This window comes from Fundulus heteroclitus, chromosome 23 (genome assembly GCF_011125445.2).
Source record: "Fundulus heteroclitus isolate FHET01 chromosome 23, MU-UCD_Fhet_4.1, whole genome shotgun sequence".
Lineage (NCBI taxonomy): Eukaryota > Metazoa > Chordata > Actinopteri > Cyprinodontiformes > Fundulidae > Fundulus > Fundulus heteroclitus.
In genome coordinates, this window is record NC_046383.1 from 19,118,677 (window position 1) to 19,135,261 (window position 16,585).

At 39.4% G+C, this 16,585-nt stretch overlaps 1 protein-coding gene across 2 annotated transcripts in view; it reads left to right on the forward strand.

Annotated features, from left to right (window-relative positions):
* slc43a1a (solute carrier family 43 member 1a) overlaps positions 1–16,585 on the forward strand; it is a 57,768-nt gene that overhangs the window by 17,070 nt on the left and 24,113 nt on the right. The window contains exon 1 of one of the 2 annotated variants that reach the window (XM_036127117.1): positions 8,138–8,443. The exons of the other annotated variant lie outside the window; for it this stretch is intronic. The gene's annotated coding sequence lies outside the window, so the exon portion shown is untranslated. Of the gene's footprint in view, positions 1–8,137; positions 8,444–16,585 lie in introns of those variants that run through there. 2 annotated transcript variants of the gene reach the window in all.

A 16,585-nucleotide genomic window follows, 5' to 3' on the forward strand; every position in this document is an offset into this window, starting at 1 on the left:
AAATATGGATATTACAAACTTACATTACAGTTAACATTGTTACACATTAATATTTTTGTTATTGATGGTCTGAGTTCTGGCCAGGAAACTTGGTTCCTTTGTCTCAACAGACTAGATAGTTTGTCCAAATGTTGGATGTTGTTCATAGGGACCAATTTATTTAATGTCATTCTGTGTGGAGAATGATCAAAGGATGATTAGCTTCTAATTCTGAATTTATCCCCTTGATACCCAACATATCTTCATAAACAAGCTTTTTTTCCAGATATTACAATAATAATCTATGATCATATAATGCAATAAGTAGGCTGTTTTGGGTGATAGAGATAAACATCCTGTGAAATATTCCATTGTACCTTCTAAATGTGAAATCTACCTTTATACAATTGAACATATCTGAGAGGATAAGGTTGCCAGTAGGACTGAACCACTGAGCTATATTATACACTGGAGTGCTAATCGCCCGCTGTGAGAACGAGTCGCTTTGAAGCCACCAGCCGCCATATTGGTACTCCCTATTGTCCTCCAGTAACTAGGGAATATGTGCGCTACAGCATCAAATAACGAGGGTTTTGTCATGTTCGGGGGGGGGGGTGCTTAAAACTTTTAAAATGTCAAATGCCATATACTTTTGTTATGTTCTAAAACTATCAAGTACTGAGAAAGTCATGTGCTGAAATATTTAGCATTTTATTTATTTAAATATATATATATATATATATATATATATATATATATATATATATATATATATGTATATGGACTGAACAGGCTTCTGGAAAAAGATATTAAAAAGAAAAGATTCTTCCTTCTTTGGTTTTACCAGCTGATCACTACACATGTGGACATTTAAGCAGTGTTGCTCCTTGTCCAGCAGGTGGCGCCCACCGTCTGTAGTCCAGAGTGCAGTTTGGTGGGATTTGCATTCTTTTCCTTGTTATCAATGTAAACTGAAATAAGGCTGCAGGTTTATGATATGAAGTAGTTTATTTTTTGCATCTGAAGACTGATGAGAAGTGTAACTGTATGATGAGTGATATGCATCGCTGTGGCATTTCAATAAGTTTCTCTTAACCTTGACTTTAAGATACAGGGGTTGGACCATGAAAGTGAAACACCTCTCATTTTAGTGTGGGAGGTTTCATGGCTAAATTGGACCAGCCTGGTGGCCAATCTTCATTAATTGCACATTGAACCAATAAAAGCAGAGTGTGAAGGACCAATTTGCAGGGTAAGAGCACAGTTTTGCTCAAAATATTGCAATGCACACAACATTATGGGTGACATACCAGAGTTCAAAAAAGGACAAATTGTTGGTGCACGTCTTGCTGGCTCATCTGTGACCAAGACAGCAAGTCTTTGTGATGTATCAAGAGCTACGGTATGCAGGGTAATGTCAGCATACCACCAAGAAGGATGAACCACATCCAACAGGATTAACTGTGGACGCACGAGGAAGCGGTCTGAAAGGGATGTCCGGGTGCTAACCCGGATTGTATCCAAAAAACATAAAACCACGGCTCCCCAAATCACGGCAGAATTAAATGTGCACCTCAACTCTCCTGTTTCCACCATAACTGTCCGTCTGGAGCTCCACAGGGTCAATATCCACGGCCGGGCTGCTAGCCAAACCTTTGGTCACTCGTGCCAATGCCAAACGTCAGTTTCAATGGTGCAAGGAGCACAAATTTTGGGCTGTGGACAATTTGAAACATGTATTGTTCTCTGATGAGTCCACCTTTACTGTTTTCCCCACATCCGGGAGAGTTACAGTGTGGAGAAGCCCCAAAGAAGCGTACCACCCAGACTATTGCATGCCCAGAGTGAAGCATGGGAGTGGATCAGTGACGGTTTGGGCTGCCATGTCATGGCATTCCCTTGGCCCCATATGGTGCTAGATGGGTGCGTCACTGCCAAGGACTACCGAACCATTCTGGAGGACCATGTGCATCCAATGGTTCAAACATTGTATCCTGAAGGAGGTGCCGTGTATCAGGATGACAATGCACCAATACACACAGCAAGACTGGTGAAAGATTGGTTTGATGAACATGAAAGTGAAGTTGAACATCTCCCATGGTCTGCACAGTCACCAGATCTAAATATTATTGAGCCACTTTGGGGTGTTTTGGAGGAGCGAGTCAGAAAACATTTTCCTCCACCAGCATCACGTCGTGACCTGGCCACTATCCTGCAAGAAGAATGGCTTAAAATCCCTCTGACCACTGTGCAGGACTTGTATATGTCATTCCCAAGACGAATTGATGCTGTATTGGCCGCAAAAGGAGGCTCTACACCATACTAATAAATTATTGTGGTCTAAAACCAGGTGTTTCAGTTTTTTTGTCCAGCCCCTGTATATTTGGATAATGAAAACCCCCAAAATATTTTTTAATGAAAATTATAAGGCTTAAAATCCGTTTTGTGTCTTAACAGTAAATAAAAGCCTTGATTTATTATATGCCAACATAAATATAGTACTGCAATTGTTATGTTTTTCCTGTTTCTCTGAGACTTTCTTAGATTTTCCTCATTATGTTCTCTACTCACAGTCATTCAGCTCACATATGAAGCTTGGGCTTAATAAGGTCCGGCCGAGCCCTGCTAACCCGAGCGTATAGCCTGACATGTTGGTGAGGATATTACAGTTAGCAGGTGAGGTCAGCAGGTGGGCTCAGATGTTATATTTCCAGGTGTCACAGCTGGAAAGAGCTCACACAAATTCCAGCGGGATTATTTCATTAAGAACCCCCCCCCCCCCCCGAGTTCTCAGATTTACACCTGCAGCTTGAGCAAATGCTCCATGGCTTACTTGAAAAGCTGTGATTAACCTGCACAAACTCCAGCAAATTGTTACAGATTTAAACAGAGAGTGCCAGGTAGTTCCTTGTGAAGCCCTGCAGGGTGCCGGTTTTCATTTTCGAGTAGAAGTAGTGGAAACCAGCGTTACTATTAGATCCTACAGAGAACACAGGTTTATCCACTGGATTATAAATTTTACTTTTATCATAATCAAGACAGTTCATGCTTTACTTTTCAATTTACAATTTGATATGAGAGAATTAAGCATTTCGTCCTGCTTAAAACACTAGACTAACAAAGTTCAGTTTTACTTGTGAATATCACCTTCCATTTTTTAGGATTGTAAAACTGCCTAAACTCTGTATTTTAATTCAGATCAGTACCTTTATGTTAATGTTTCTATTATAAATAGTAATGTTTTGTGGTTTTAACCCCCACGTTGGTTCCTAACAACTCAGAGCCAAAGGACATAATAACATTTATTCAAATAACACTTTTTTTAGAACGTGTTTTATGCTGAAACATATTTAACACATAATCAGGCTTCCTGTCCATAAACAGAATACAAATGAATGTAAAGAAAAATATAACAAGTTAACTTTAGATTCGACAGCTTGACTTTTATTGACAAACTGTAAAACAAAAAAATGTCAGAATTCAAAACTTTAAACTTGATAATGTAGTCATTTAAGTAAGAATATGCTTGTGTTTTTAAAAGGAAAACGAGACAGACCTTGCTTAAAGAATAGCAGCTGCGCCCCATTCTTATCTCCTTTGTAGTGCTTCAGGTGCTAAATGCTCCTTTCCAGGTCCTAAATGTTTTTTAGTCCAGACAGATCTGGTTTCCAAAGCAGCCAGTTTAAAGCCTGTAATAATGGCTGTTTCTAGCCCTACCCTGGTTAAGGCATGTATGAGATAACTACACCTATGTTGGAATGTCAAAAAAATGACTTAAAGTTTTCAGTTGATCCAAAATGTTGCTGCAGAATCCAAAGGACGGGTCATATTTTTTCAGCCTTTAGTTTGTCTCAGTGGTTCCATGAATTCGATATAAACTTGGAATTCATCGCCATGCATATAAAGCCCCAAAGGACAAAGCTCCATCCTATTTTATGAAATGTATCGCTCCATATGTTCCCAATGAAACACGTAGCTCTCGAACTTCTTGTGGTTCCTGAACGACTTAAAACTGGAATGGTGAGACACACCTTTATTTATCAGGTACCTTTTTTTGAGTAAGCTAATAGTTAGAGTATGTACATTACAGAGGAAAGTACATAGCAGTGGACTAGCAGCAGCAGGTCAAGATATAAGACAAGTTCGACTACATACTTCAACATTAAAATTCAAAGGGAACTCTAAACAAATAGGTTTTTAAGACTGATTTAAAGGAACTCAGCGTTTTAGCACTTTTACAGTCTTTTGGGAGTTTGTTCCAGATAAATGGAGCATAAGAACTAAATGCTGCTTCTCCATGTTTGGTTCTGGTTCTGGTTCTGCAGAGTAGGCTGGAGCCAGAAGAGTGGTCTGGGGAGTTGATAGACTGATAACAAGTGTTATCAGTCTGAGTTATCAGGTCTGAGAACTGATAACACTTGTTATCAGTTCTCAGACCTTAACCTTCTAATTAAGGTTCAGGTCTGAGTCCATCACTACAGCCAGGTTTCAGGCCTGATCAGTGGTTACTGGCTGAAGCAGCTGAAGCTGTGTGCTAACTTTTGATCGCACCTCTGTTGGTTGAAAAATTATTGCTTCAGTTTTGTTTTTATTCAACTGAAGAAACTTTTGGCACATCCATGCATTGATTTTTCTTCTAAGCATTTACTCAGCAACTGAACAGGTTTCTAGTCACCAGATGACATGGTGATGTAGAGCCGTGTGTCATCTGCAAAGTTATGGTAACCTATGTTACCGTAATTGTTTTTATAATGAGCTAAAGGGAGCATGTAGATATTGAACTGGAGGGGACCCAACATGGACCCTTGGGGAACCCCACATGTAATTTTTGTCATCTCTGATGTAACGTTACCTACTGACACAAAAAGTTCATGTCCTTTAAGTAGGATTTAAACCAGTCAAGTACAAAGAAGGCGGACCCAGTTTTCCAGTCGCTACAGCTGGTAACAGAATGGAGTGATCAATAGTGTTGAATGCTGCCCTGTGGCCCAATAATACCAGCACTTCCACAGATATGCTGGTGTTGTTTTAGTTTGCTGGATGACATCTAAGCTATTTTCTTCACCATGCTACTTTCTCCTACTACTTTCCATTTATGCATACTTTACACTATTTTTAAAATTACCTTTATGTTCACTGTTTTTTTTTCTTAGTGTCGTCTGTGTTTACCTGTGTCATTATCCGGACAAAGACATTGAAAGAGATACCGCTGCCATCTGCTATGTTGACCCCTGGTTTGTGTCATGAATGTTCCACTCCAATACAAAGCCATTCACAGAGCTGTAAGCTGCCAATAACTGTGGACATAAATTTTGTTTCTGAAAAAAAAATCTGTGTTGTTGTGTGACTGCTTTGTGTTCTCTTCATCACTGGTCAGTTGCAGCAGGTAATTATACTTAGCCTTGTTCTCAAGGACATTTGCTCTTGTTAAAAAGGATTGGTTCACATCCACATTTGCCATATGCTTGTTTAAGAGGAGGCATTACTGCAAAGAATCATCTCAATGCAATGAATTTGGCTTCCCGAGATAAATAAAAGGCTCACTTTCTTTTTTGTTTTACCAATCAGCATTGCAATCATCTGAATTTGTCTATATCCATCCATCCATCCATTTTCTGACCCGCTTAATCCCTCATGGGGTCGCGATGGTTGCTGGTGCCTATCTCCAGCATTCACTGGGCGAGAGGCGGGGTTCACCCTGGACACGTCGCCAGTCTGTCGCAGCGCAACACAGAGACAGACAGGACAAACAACCATTCACGCACACACTCACACATAAGGACAATTTAGAGAAGCCAGTTAACCTAACAGTCATGTTTTTGGACTGTGGGAGGAAGCCGGAGTACCTGGAGAGAACCCACGCATGCACAGGGAGAACATGCAAACTCCATGCAGAAAGGCCTATATTTTACTATAAATAGCATTGCAATGGGCCTTTAACAAATCTAGAGGTAACTACATGATTTGATTGTTTTGGAACAAAATGTTATGTTTAAATTGAATTTAGAGTTACATGCTACATAGCTGGATAAGAATTTGATCTGTTTGTCTTTTGTTTTGCGGCTCTTCATATAAATAAGATGAATTAAATTTTATTGGTATACAGCCAGGTTGTATGCCTATACCAAAAAGACCAAAATCAAATTTATTTTAATAAAATAAGGCTATATACCCCAAGCATTCCTCCAGATAGTGTTTTGATAGTCCTTTTTTAGCCTTTTAGGACCCCAACAACGGGGCCGATGAGCTGACATAAACAGCATCTATCAGCAGTACCGCAGAACTGTTACAAAGCCAGACGGCAGCCATTGATAAAGCTACTAAATAAGTCCCGACCAGGCCGACCCTGCTGTAATGCCTTGCGGATAACTGACAGCTCAGCGTGGTTGAAGATCAACCCGACCTACTCCTATTTCAAGTTCCAGTAAGTCCTACCAAATGCAAACAAGGACACAGCATCACAGTAAGAATGACATAAATTAAAGTCAAAGGCTAAAACCTTTTCATTGAAAATAATGCCAATTAAACACATTAGAATGCTATTTCCCAATAGGTAACTTGTTTATGATCAAATAATGTGAATATGTACCTTTAATTGAAATGGCTGAAACACTTTTTAATACAGATTACTCAGGCAGATCCTGCCATGTTACATGAACTGTGCTTTTGGTTTCATGAATCAAACTGTACGTTCTTAAAGCGGACACTCTTGTGATCTCACTTGATCAACTCATATGAGTATGAAAAAAGTCCATAAAAAGAATAGAATCTTTATTTGTCATTGCAATTGTACATTCCAATGAAATCTTTATTTAACCCATACCTTAGGGATCAGAGGCAGATTACGGAGCCCAGGGAGCAATCTGGGGCTAAGGGTCTTGGCCAGGGGCCCATAGTAGCAGTCTGTGGGGTTCAAATCAGGTTTTTGGAGCCTTCTCAGAATGCAAATGCACTCTTCTAACCACTAGGCTGCTACTACTCCTTCCCTGAAAAGGGAGAGTTAACGATAGTGTGTTTATTACAGAACTCTGTTCTGAAATGGATTTGTGCATCTTTCCTCTCAACTCCCACATGGTCACAGCAGATAGTCAGTCATCCTGATCTTAGTTCAGCTTGAGGTTTTGTTCTTTTAAAAGAGAATCGTTCCTCCCCGCTACTACCCTATGCTTGCCACTGTGGGGGAAGGGAGTGAAGATAAGATAAGATAAGATAGGGCTTTATTGATCTCACAATGGAGAAATTTACTTGTCACACATCGGCTTAACAAAAAGAAGGTGCCGAAATGAGGAAAAGGTGCATAAGGTATAAGGTATATACAGTGCGTCCACATACGCACAGTGTATCAAAAAATAAAAAATAAATAAAAGTACAGGGGAAATAAAGCAGATATTTAGGGTGACTTATGTACACTCAGGTGACTTATAAATAAATGGAATTAAGTGGTACCAGGTAATAACAACAGTGAGGTAAGTGAGATATCTATACAGCTGAAGTCGCTTATTAAACAGGATTATTTAATACCTGTGCAGTATTATCGCACAGGTTATTGCACAGTGTATTAAATAGTAATTGCATTGAGTTATTGCACATCAGTCACAAAAAATGGCCCCCGATCATGTGTAAATTCCCTTTGAATTAGGGATTATTTAAAACCTGTGCAGTATTATTGCACAGGATAGTGCACAGTGAATTAAATAGTAATTGCATTGAGTTATTGCACATTAGTCATTGCAGTTATTGTTACAGTTATAGATACAGTTATAGTAACTTTAGTTTGATTAGATGCAAACCGCCAAAACGTCCTTAAATGTTTTGTTTTTTTGGGGGTTTCTCATGGGTCGAGTAGTTTTTGTGTTGCATGACCTGACATGACATTTGTTGTGATTTAGAGTTATATAAAGAAAGTGAATTCATTTACATCAACAATACATGAAGTTCTACTTAATAAAATTGGTATAAAACAAACATCTGGAGTGGAAATGCGTCACACCAAACAAAAAATGGCCTCCGATCATGTGGAAATTCCCTTTGAATTAGGTTATTACATATCAGCACGCGTTTGGCTACCGTGTGTGTCCTATGTAGCTTATTTGGATGGGAGAGCACCAGGCCATTTGTCCTGGAGGGGGTAGTGAAGAAAGCTACAGGGTGGTGACTTCTCCACCCATTCGTAAAAAGAAGGAGGGAATTAGAAGTCAAATAGGAGAACGTGGGTTTTTCTAAAGAAGCAGGCAGAGGGAGAGCATGTGCGTGAGAAAAACCATCATCATACTCAACAAAGAAGAAACAAACAGGGGAAAAACTACAACTCATGGGTTCAGCTTCTTAAATTTGACCAACAAATGAAACCGTGAAACCCGATGGGCTTTTGATTAGTAGTTTGATACTCTTAAGGAAACTCTACCCTGACCCCATTATTTTTTTTTTTTTTTTGTTCCCTCTCAGAAAAGACGCACAACTTGAAGTAAGTATGTTATTTCTAATGTTTCTGCGTGTTTTGTAGGTGTGATAATGATGGTAAAAGCCGTGGAGTGAGGGGCAGCAGCTGGAAGAACCGGCGGTGCTGCTGGAAGACACGTGGCATTAAACTAAAAGTGGCGGTCCGAACTTTTTTAATCTTTGGTTTCATCAAGCGATGGGCGTTTCTTTCAATAACCCGCGAAAATGAGCAAAAAGCAGGAACAAAACGACGAGGACTTTACGAAACATAACCCCTTTCTAATAATGGTGAAACGCTTTAAACGAGCGGCCATGCGTACAGCGCTTCCTTGTAGTAAAAGCTAAAGCATTGGTCGGAACTGAGCTTAACTTCCTTACAGCTAGAGCTACTGCTGGTTGTCAATGAAAAAAAAAAAAAAAAAAAGACCGCCTTACTTCCTCGGTCTGATTTCACCATTTTTTAAACTTAAATCATCATTTTTCGCAATAGTGGCTTTGTCTCATCAGGATACACGTTGCCTTCGCTGGCCTCCTCCGGAGTTGGGATTTAAAAATGTAGATATTACTAAAAAAATATTAATTTAGTTGAAAATGTTGCTATTTATTTGTAAAATAGCGTAAATGTTGCTTGTAGTTGTTGTCCACTTGGTACCATCTCAGTTGTGGTCGTTTCGTAGAGACATCTGCTGCTGGGCATTTAGTAGGAAGCATGCGTCGATTTGGAAACAAGATGACGTATGTTTTTTTTTTTTATGGGGGTCATAATCTATTGCCTGGCCCAAATGGGAAATTTACCCACAAGGGTGTAATTTAAGGTTTTCAGACATAAGTATACAGTTCAATTTAAAGATACGTGACATTTTAGCATCTTTATTGTTGTTCACTATTGTAATGCATCTATACAGAAAATATAATCATTTTAAAGGGGACGTGTCAGGCTTTTTGGTTTTTCCTTTTCACATTGAAATGATTCAGTTGTGGTCTTTAAGAAGTGGAACTGCACTGCTTTGGTTTGAATCCTTGTTAATTTACCCCCATGTTCCCCTTTTTTTTACCCTTGTTTTGAGATTCCTCACAGAGCAATCCATTTTGGTGCTGTCTCTTTAAATCTAAAGGATGCGCTTCATGCCCCGCCCCCCCTCAAGGCTGCATGGTATGGGTATGAAATGGATTTTTTTCTGGCTATAAAATGGAAATAGAAAGATATGTAAATACAACACAAATAAAACAGCCGCATAAATTGGCAGAGGAATTCATCGAATGAGATCTAAACCACGGCAAATGGCAATAGAGTTTTCTGAAATTACAATGGAATTTTATGTGAGAATTGAACTAAAAAAAAATTTGACTATAGCGAAAGACAAAGTAATAGGCGCTGGATCATGGGTCTGATATTGTTTGTTTACAGTTTTAAAATGGAAGTAGAAAGGAATTAAATTGTTTAGATAATTAGGTTGCCAAATAGGGGTGTGTCCTGGATGCAGTTGACACATTTATGATTTAATTGACTATTCTCTTCAATGAGGTCAATATATTTGACCTACATAACTTTAAACTATTGAATGCTGAAAATAACCACTAGGTGTACCTTAGGCTTATTATATGAAGCAAACTGTGTTTATGATGAGGTGAGTGGTTTTTGTTGTCACAACTTGCACAAACGTATTTTTGAGGGTGTTTTGTGTTTTTCAGCATGTTTTTGATTTGTGTCTGAGTGCTATATGTGCATTCTGAGCAGGTGTCTCACCAAAATGTCTTTATAGTTACAAAATTTCAGTAAAGACTCTTGATTCTTGAATAGCAGCTTTCACGCTTAAAAAATAGCTTAGTAGTAGTATTTCTAAAGATTAATTATCATTAGCCCAGCTGGTTTTAGCCTAAAATGGGGAAACAGGAAATGTTCTTGAATTTTTCAAAAATACCCAGACGATACAATGTCTGTAAATGTTCTTAAATGTAATTAAAACCGGAGATCCCACTAGTTGTGTAGTTCTTTTTTCTCATTTTGAACTGATAATTACGATTTTGCCCTGGTCAGTGAAAGCAGCATTGTCACTCCTGCACGACCACCCCTCAGAGTCAGTAACTGGACCCAGGCTGAGGTCACACTTGCGGAGAAACAGCTGCCTGCCCAGCAAGGCAGCGTCGGAGGGTTGTCCCAGAGCGTGTGGTTTATTTTCTTGGAGACCCGTGAAGATAAAGAGTTTGTCCTGCAGTTCCTTATGTCCAACAGGGAATGATAAACAGCGTGGGCCGAGGTCAGCTATATTCCCCAGCATGGAAAAAAAGAGCAGCACTGTATGTGAGCGGGAGGAGAGACACTTTAAAAGGAAAGCTGGACACAAGATGAATGAAACATGGCAAAATCAAACACATTAGGTCAATTATTTATATAGATAATCCAAACACATAACCCAATAAGTCTTTAAATACTACAGCCATGCATGGTTAAAACAGGGCCAATGTTGCATCATTCAGCTGGAGCTCAGGTATTTCAGGAAACAGCTCCCAAATATGGCATCCCCTAATGGCAGACTTCCTGTTCTCCCTAAACGGTCGCCTACACGCTTCACAGTGTTGTGTCAGGAGTCACAACCAACACTAAGGACACATTGCTCTCTTGTTTTACTTGTTGTTGAGTATCTGTTATGTTGACCCCTCTGCACAGCAGAAAGGTTCTCTAATCATTCTGACAGAACGCATTTTCTAAATACAATGGAATTCAAAAGTATTCACGCCCATTGAACTTTTTCCACATTTTGTTACTTTACAACTTCAAACTTTTGGGGGGATTTTATTGTTTTATGAATAAACATATGCAAGGTATGGCGTGCGTTTGCTTTGAGCCCGTCTAGGATCTAGCCTGGAGAAGAGTGAGTGAGGAAGGGGTAGCGCCTGGTAAAACTTTAAAGTGAAAGCGTCACTAGATAGTGCCATTATACTACTGTATTTCTGGCTCGTTGCCTGCTGTGCGAAGTGCTGTGAATATGTCAGACGAGTGAAATCACAGGGGGGCAGTAGGGGGCAGAAACCCCACAATCTGGAGACCCCACCCCCATTAAATCAGCAAAATAATAATAATAATAGAACTTTATTGATCTCACAATGGAGAAATTCACTTATGCATCTTAACCCATCCCCTTGGGGAGCAGTGGGCTGCCACTGTGCGGCGCCTGGGGAGCAATTGGGGGTTAAGGGTCTTGCTCAGGGACCCAGAATGGCAGCTTGCGGGAGTTGAACTCAGAACCCCTGGGACCGAAGCTCTGTGCTCTAACAACTAGGCCACCTATAACCATAACCTATATTTCTATAGACGTATACAAGTAAAAAGGCAGAAAAGGAAACCCGTCATTCATCTAGTAAGACAAAGGATGCATGGTGCCCTCAGCCCCATTGTTGTTGGTACAATTGTTTTAGCCTATAAAAGATTTTTTATGGGCTCAAAATCCTTGAAAATTGCTTGCTTGATATTCCAACAGTACAGTTTTGTAATAAGGAGCACCCTTAATAGTTTGATTAAAAACCTCAATTTGATATTTTTATGTTCAAGGAACAAAACAAAGAACAATAATTTTGCCTTTAATGAAGTCTTAGAAAGCCTCGCTGCCACTCAGAGTGGCCTGCAGCTTCTAGCGATGGGAGCGCTTGAATTTCACTGTGGAAAATTCTGTATAAAGCACAAATAACTGACCATCAGTAGGCACTGACTTAAAACAAAAAAAAGCATGTCGTAGATTTAATTTACGTCCACTTACAATAGAATAACATTAACATTTAGACTCAGACCGCATTTTGTTCATCTCTTTACTTCGGTTGAATCTTGAGCGAACCGAGACTGAGAAGAGAGAAAGTCAAAAGCCTGTCAAAACAATTTCTCACTATAGCTGAATTACTTTTTACTTATTTTTCTGAATCTGCTAGTTCTGATTCAGATGGTAATATTTAGCCACTGGTGACATGCAGCTTTTTGAGTGACAAATTGTAATAGTTAATATTACTATTAATATGATTATTAAATACATATGTCCATTTGGGTATACCTATGTCTATTTCAACCAGGTTAATTACCAATTAATCAGTATACTGCATCCAGTATTGATAAGTTTCCATCTTTAAAGAAATTGTACTTGAAAATATCCATGTTTTTTGGCATCTCCTTCAAAAAGAATAGGAATTTCCACCTTGCACAGTTCTAATCTATTTCCTAAGATGGCAGCATAATGTCTTTGTGTTGGTTTAGCCCAAGTTTTAGGATGGAACATGACAAAAGTTGTAAAAAAAAGAGTTGCGTCAGTATCAGAGGGCAATAAGCAGGATGGAAACAATTCAGAACAGCGACAGAAGCATTGCCTGGGTTGTCTTGTGCGTCTCATATGAGTCCTTGTGCTCCTTTAACCTGAGCTCCGACACGTGATACCACAGCGACCCACAAACACACTCTGACACCTGAAGCCATGGCCGCTGGTTATTGTCTTCAGAGAACTGGCTCCATGTGTGTGTGTGTGTGTTGAGGTGTAGTGTTTAACTTATGTTCTGACACAACACAGAAGCTGTTGTATACACCTAGGCTAAGACAGAAGCCTTTATACTTTGACTTTATATATACTGACCGCCTTCCTTTAGTTCTGCATATAAACCGTTTCTCATACTCTCCTGCATGCATGCAGATTTAAAACTCGTTTCATGTATTATTAGTTGCAAATGTGTGAACTACATTTTTAGCTTGGGGTTTGGGGGAGGGGGGGATGCTGCAGTTTTTATGCCAGCTGCTGTGCTGTTTACCCATCACATGATGTTTTTTCACAAGTTCTTTCTGATCTGATGTTGGCCATAACAGACGATTAGGACAACATTCACATCTACGATTGTTTTTCCCATGATACTTGTTATGAAGTGAATGACTTTTTTGGATCCACCAGAGAGGTTAGCGGAGGACATTTCTAAACATGTCGTGGTCTATTAACCCCAAACTGTACAAGTCAGCTGTAACTCCTTAGGAATAATGGCGTTTCATACTTTGGCAGTTCTGGTCTCCTTGTGACTCCTTGTAAAAGGAGATGCTTGCATCAATTCATACATTGCATAAGTTTGACAAAGGAGGATTTGAAAGGATCTCCTATCCAATCCATAGTTTACCGTAAGGAAATGTGCATGGAGCTCTGTTACATATCATCTGCAGTAGGCTGTTGCTCTGACTTTTTTTTAAATCTAATCATGGGTGATAATCCGTCATTATTAGGAATCAATTGTCCTAATCAGGGACCAGAAACAGTCAATGGAAATAGGGCAAATTTGAAATGTTCAGAAAATAATAAATACACAGGTACATAAAATTATACATTAATTCACTTCAATTTAATTTACGTCACGTTAATTCAAAACACGTCATCTCAAGGCACTTTACAAAGTCAAATTCAATCAAATCATACAGACAGATTGGTCAAAAAGTTTCCTTTCTGAGTAAACCCAGCAGATTGCATCAAGTCTTGACAAGCAGCATTCACTCCTGAAAGAGCGTAGAGCCACAGGGACAGTCGTCTGCATTGTCGATGGCTTTGCAGCAATCCCTCATACTCAGCATGCATGAAGGGACAGTGGAGAGGAAAACTCCTCTTTAACAAGAAGGAAAACCTCCTAGAGAAGACACAGCAGAGACACAAAAAGGACACAAGATCCAGGAATCCTTTCTATGTTATATGGTACTGGCAGATGATCCGCCCTCCTGTATGGTGTCCCTACGTTAGCATTCTACTATTGTTTATCATCATAATTTAAGTGCATGATAAGGAAGTGGTTTTATGGGTGTTGAACAAAAGCGTGTTAGGGTGAATTAGCAACAAGTGAGAGGAAAATTAATAATGTAGATTGCTTGTTAGAAATAAAGTCCCCCCCCCCCCCCCCCAAGCTCGCTACATTGATGTTTTTCCATAAGACTTACTTTCTAGAGTGATTTCTTTCTTAAGTTTGGTTTAATATGAACATTTTATGGTTTAACCAGTCATCAGTAGGAAGGAATGTTCCTTTAGGATGGAGAACATGCTGTGAGAAAGCTTTCTGTGCAGTCTTGCACTTAGAAAATGAAGGATTTGATTCCAGCGTCCTGCCGTGCCACATACTGATTTTCTTGATGACGCTTAATCCCAAATTCCCTGCCATGAGCGTATGCTGCTGGGTCAATGAGTTTTTTGTGGGGGGTTTTGTGTGTGAAAGCGTTTTGAGTGGTTGGCTGCTCAGTCCATGTACCATGTAAGGGATTTATCTGTTGTTAAAAAGTACTTTAGTAGATCCTGGTTAAATAATTGGTATTGTTTTTCACTGATGTTGATCTTTAATTTGGAGTCATATCCCCAATAGATCTGTATCACATTAAGATGCATGTCTTTATATTGTTGTAAAAATGAAAGACGCATGAATCAGTTTGCCAATTTTCCCTTCATTGGCACTGGTCAGTTATTTGCTGTTCAAACATTGAAAAACCACATTAACTAAAAAAAAATCAAATGCCTCAAAACTTAGAACCCCCATTATCTTAAGTCAATAGACACACCAACCAGCAGCATCTTATTTGATGATTTTTTTTGTTTAATTAAAGATCATATAAAGGTCAGGGCCACATGCTTTCAAGCATAAATGGGGATAATCTTTTTATCACTTTTTTATGTTGCAACAACTATGCAGCACCAGGCGTGTTTGCCTTCCTGCCGGGAAGAACAAGGGTGGCAGCATTTTTAACAAGCTGCAGATTAGATAGAGATTCTTTAGTAACACTATGAAGCATGTTACAGTAGTAGAGATGAGTTTAGATAAAGGCATGCAGGATTTTTGTCCAAGTCATGCCTTAACAAAACCAACTTACGTTCTGCTCCTTTGCCCCAACTGGAAAAAAATTTGCTCACAAAACAGAGCCACTCTGTTTATTTAATAAAAAAATGTTGTTGAAATTTGTAAAATAAAGTAAAACAGAATCAATGAAATCAGAATTAGCTGCTCAGACCTGAAAGAAAAATGGAAATTGGTATCTGCCAGAAAAGGCCTGATTGGTGTATATCTAGTAAAAAAATTTCCTTTACAGATTATAGTTTATGTATCGTTTTTATCATTGTCTCAATATTGAGAAGAATGGATTATGCATCTATCTATCTATCTATCTATCTATCTATCTATCTATCTATCTATCTATCTATCTATCTATCTATCTATCTATCTATCTATCTATCTATCTATCTATCTATCTATCTATCATATATATCATATATATATATATAATTAGTAAGCAATTAGACATTGAAGGTGTGGGACCTTACATGTAGTCAAGCAGATCTTGCATCCATTTGACAGATACTGTATTGACTGCAAACTTCACAAACCCGTTTAATTCAGCCGTAGTTTCATGTCCACACCTTTACTAGTTTCCACTCATTCAGAGTCCTCATTCTTACTGTCTGACATTATTATCAGGCTCATTTGAAGGCTAACACAAGCGAGTGAATGTGAACGGTCTCGCTCTGTCACCTCGGTGTTGAGGACGGGGGGGAGTTGGATCTGTGTGTGTGTGTGTCTGGACACGGCAGAGATTTTCATCACGGGGTGTCACTTACAGGGAAATCCTCCTTATTCAACGCTCCTTTCAGCGCACAGGCTGCTCGCTGGGCCGTGAGTAATCGCATTACACCCGTGCCTCGTGCGCTACACGCAGAGACAAATCTGTCCCTTCACAGCGTCCCAGTTTGTCCAGTATGACACCCTCATTAAGACGTGTTTCCTGTTTGAGGTCCTGACTGTAGCCCCCCCACCCCCACTGCTTGCCTCCTTTGCCCCCTTACCCCCTTTTTTGGAGCTTCACAGTTGCTTATTTTTGGATCATTGTGTTTTATTTAGCCATTTTTCCAGATGATCAGATTTGTTTTAACTTCACTGCTGCAGGTCAAAGCGACCAGTGACCTGTCCTGCGGGTGTGTGTGTGTGTGTGTGTGTCTGCTCTGTGGAGGTGGTCACGACAGGAATCTGAGGCTCTTCTGTTTGAACATGGTCACAGTTACTGTTTTGGGAAGAGGTTTTATCCCAGTGAGAAAAAACATGGCTAAACTGTGAAAAATAAAGGCTCGTTCGGCTAAAACCTTGTGCCGCTTCCAGGTGGAAATAAAGGCTTTTTTTTAGGCTGCAGAAC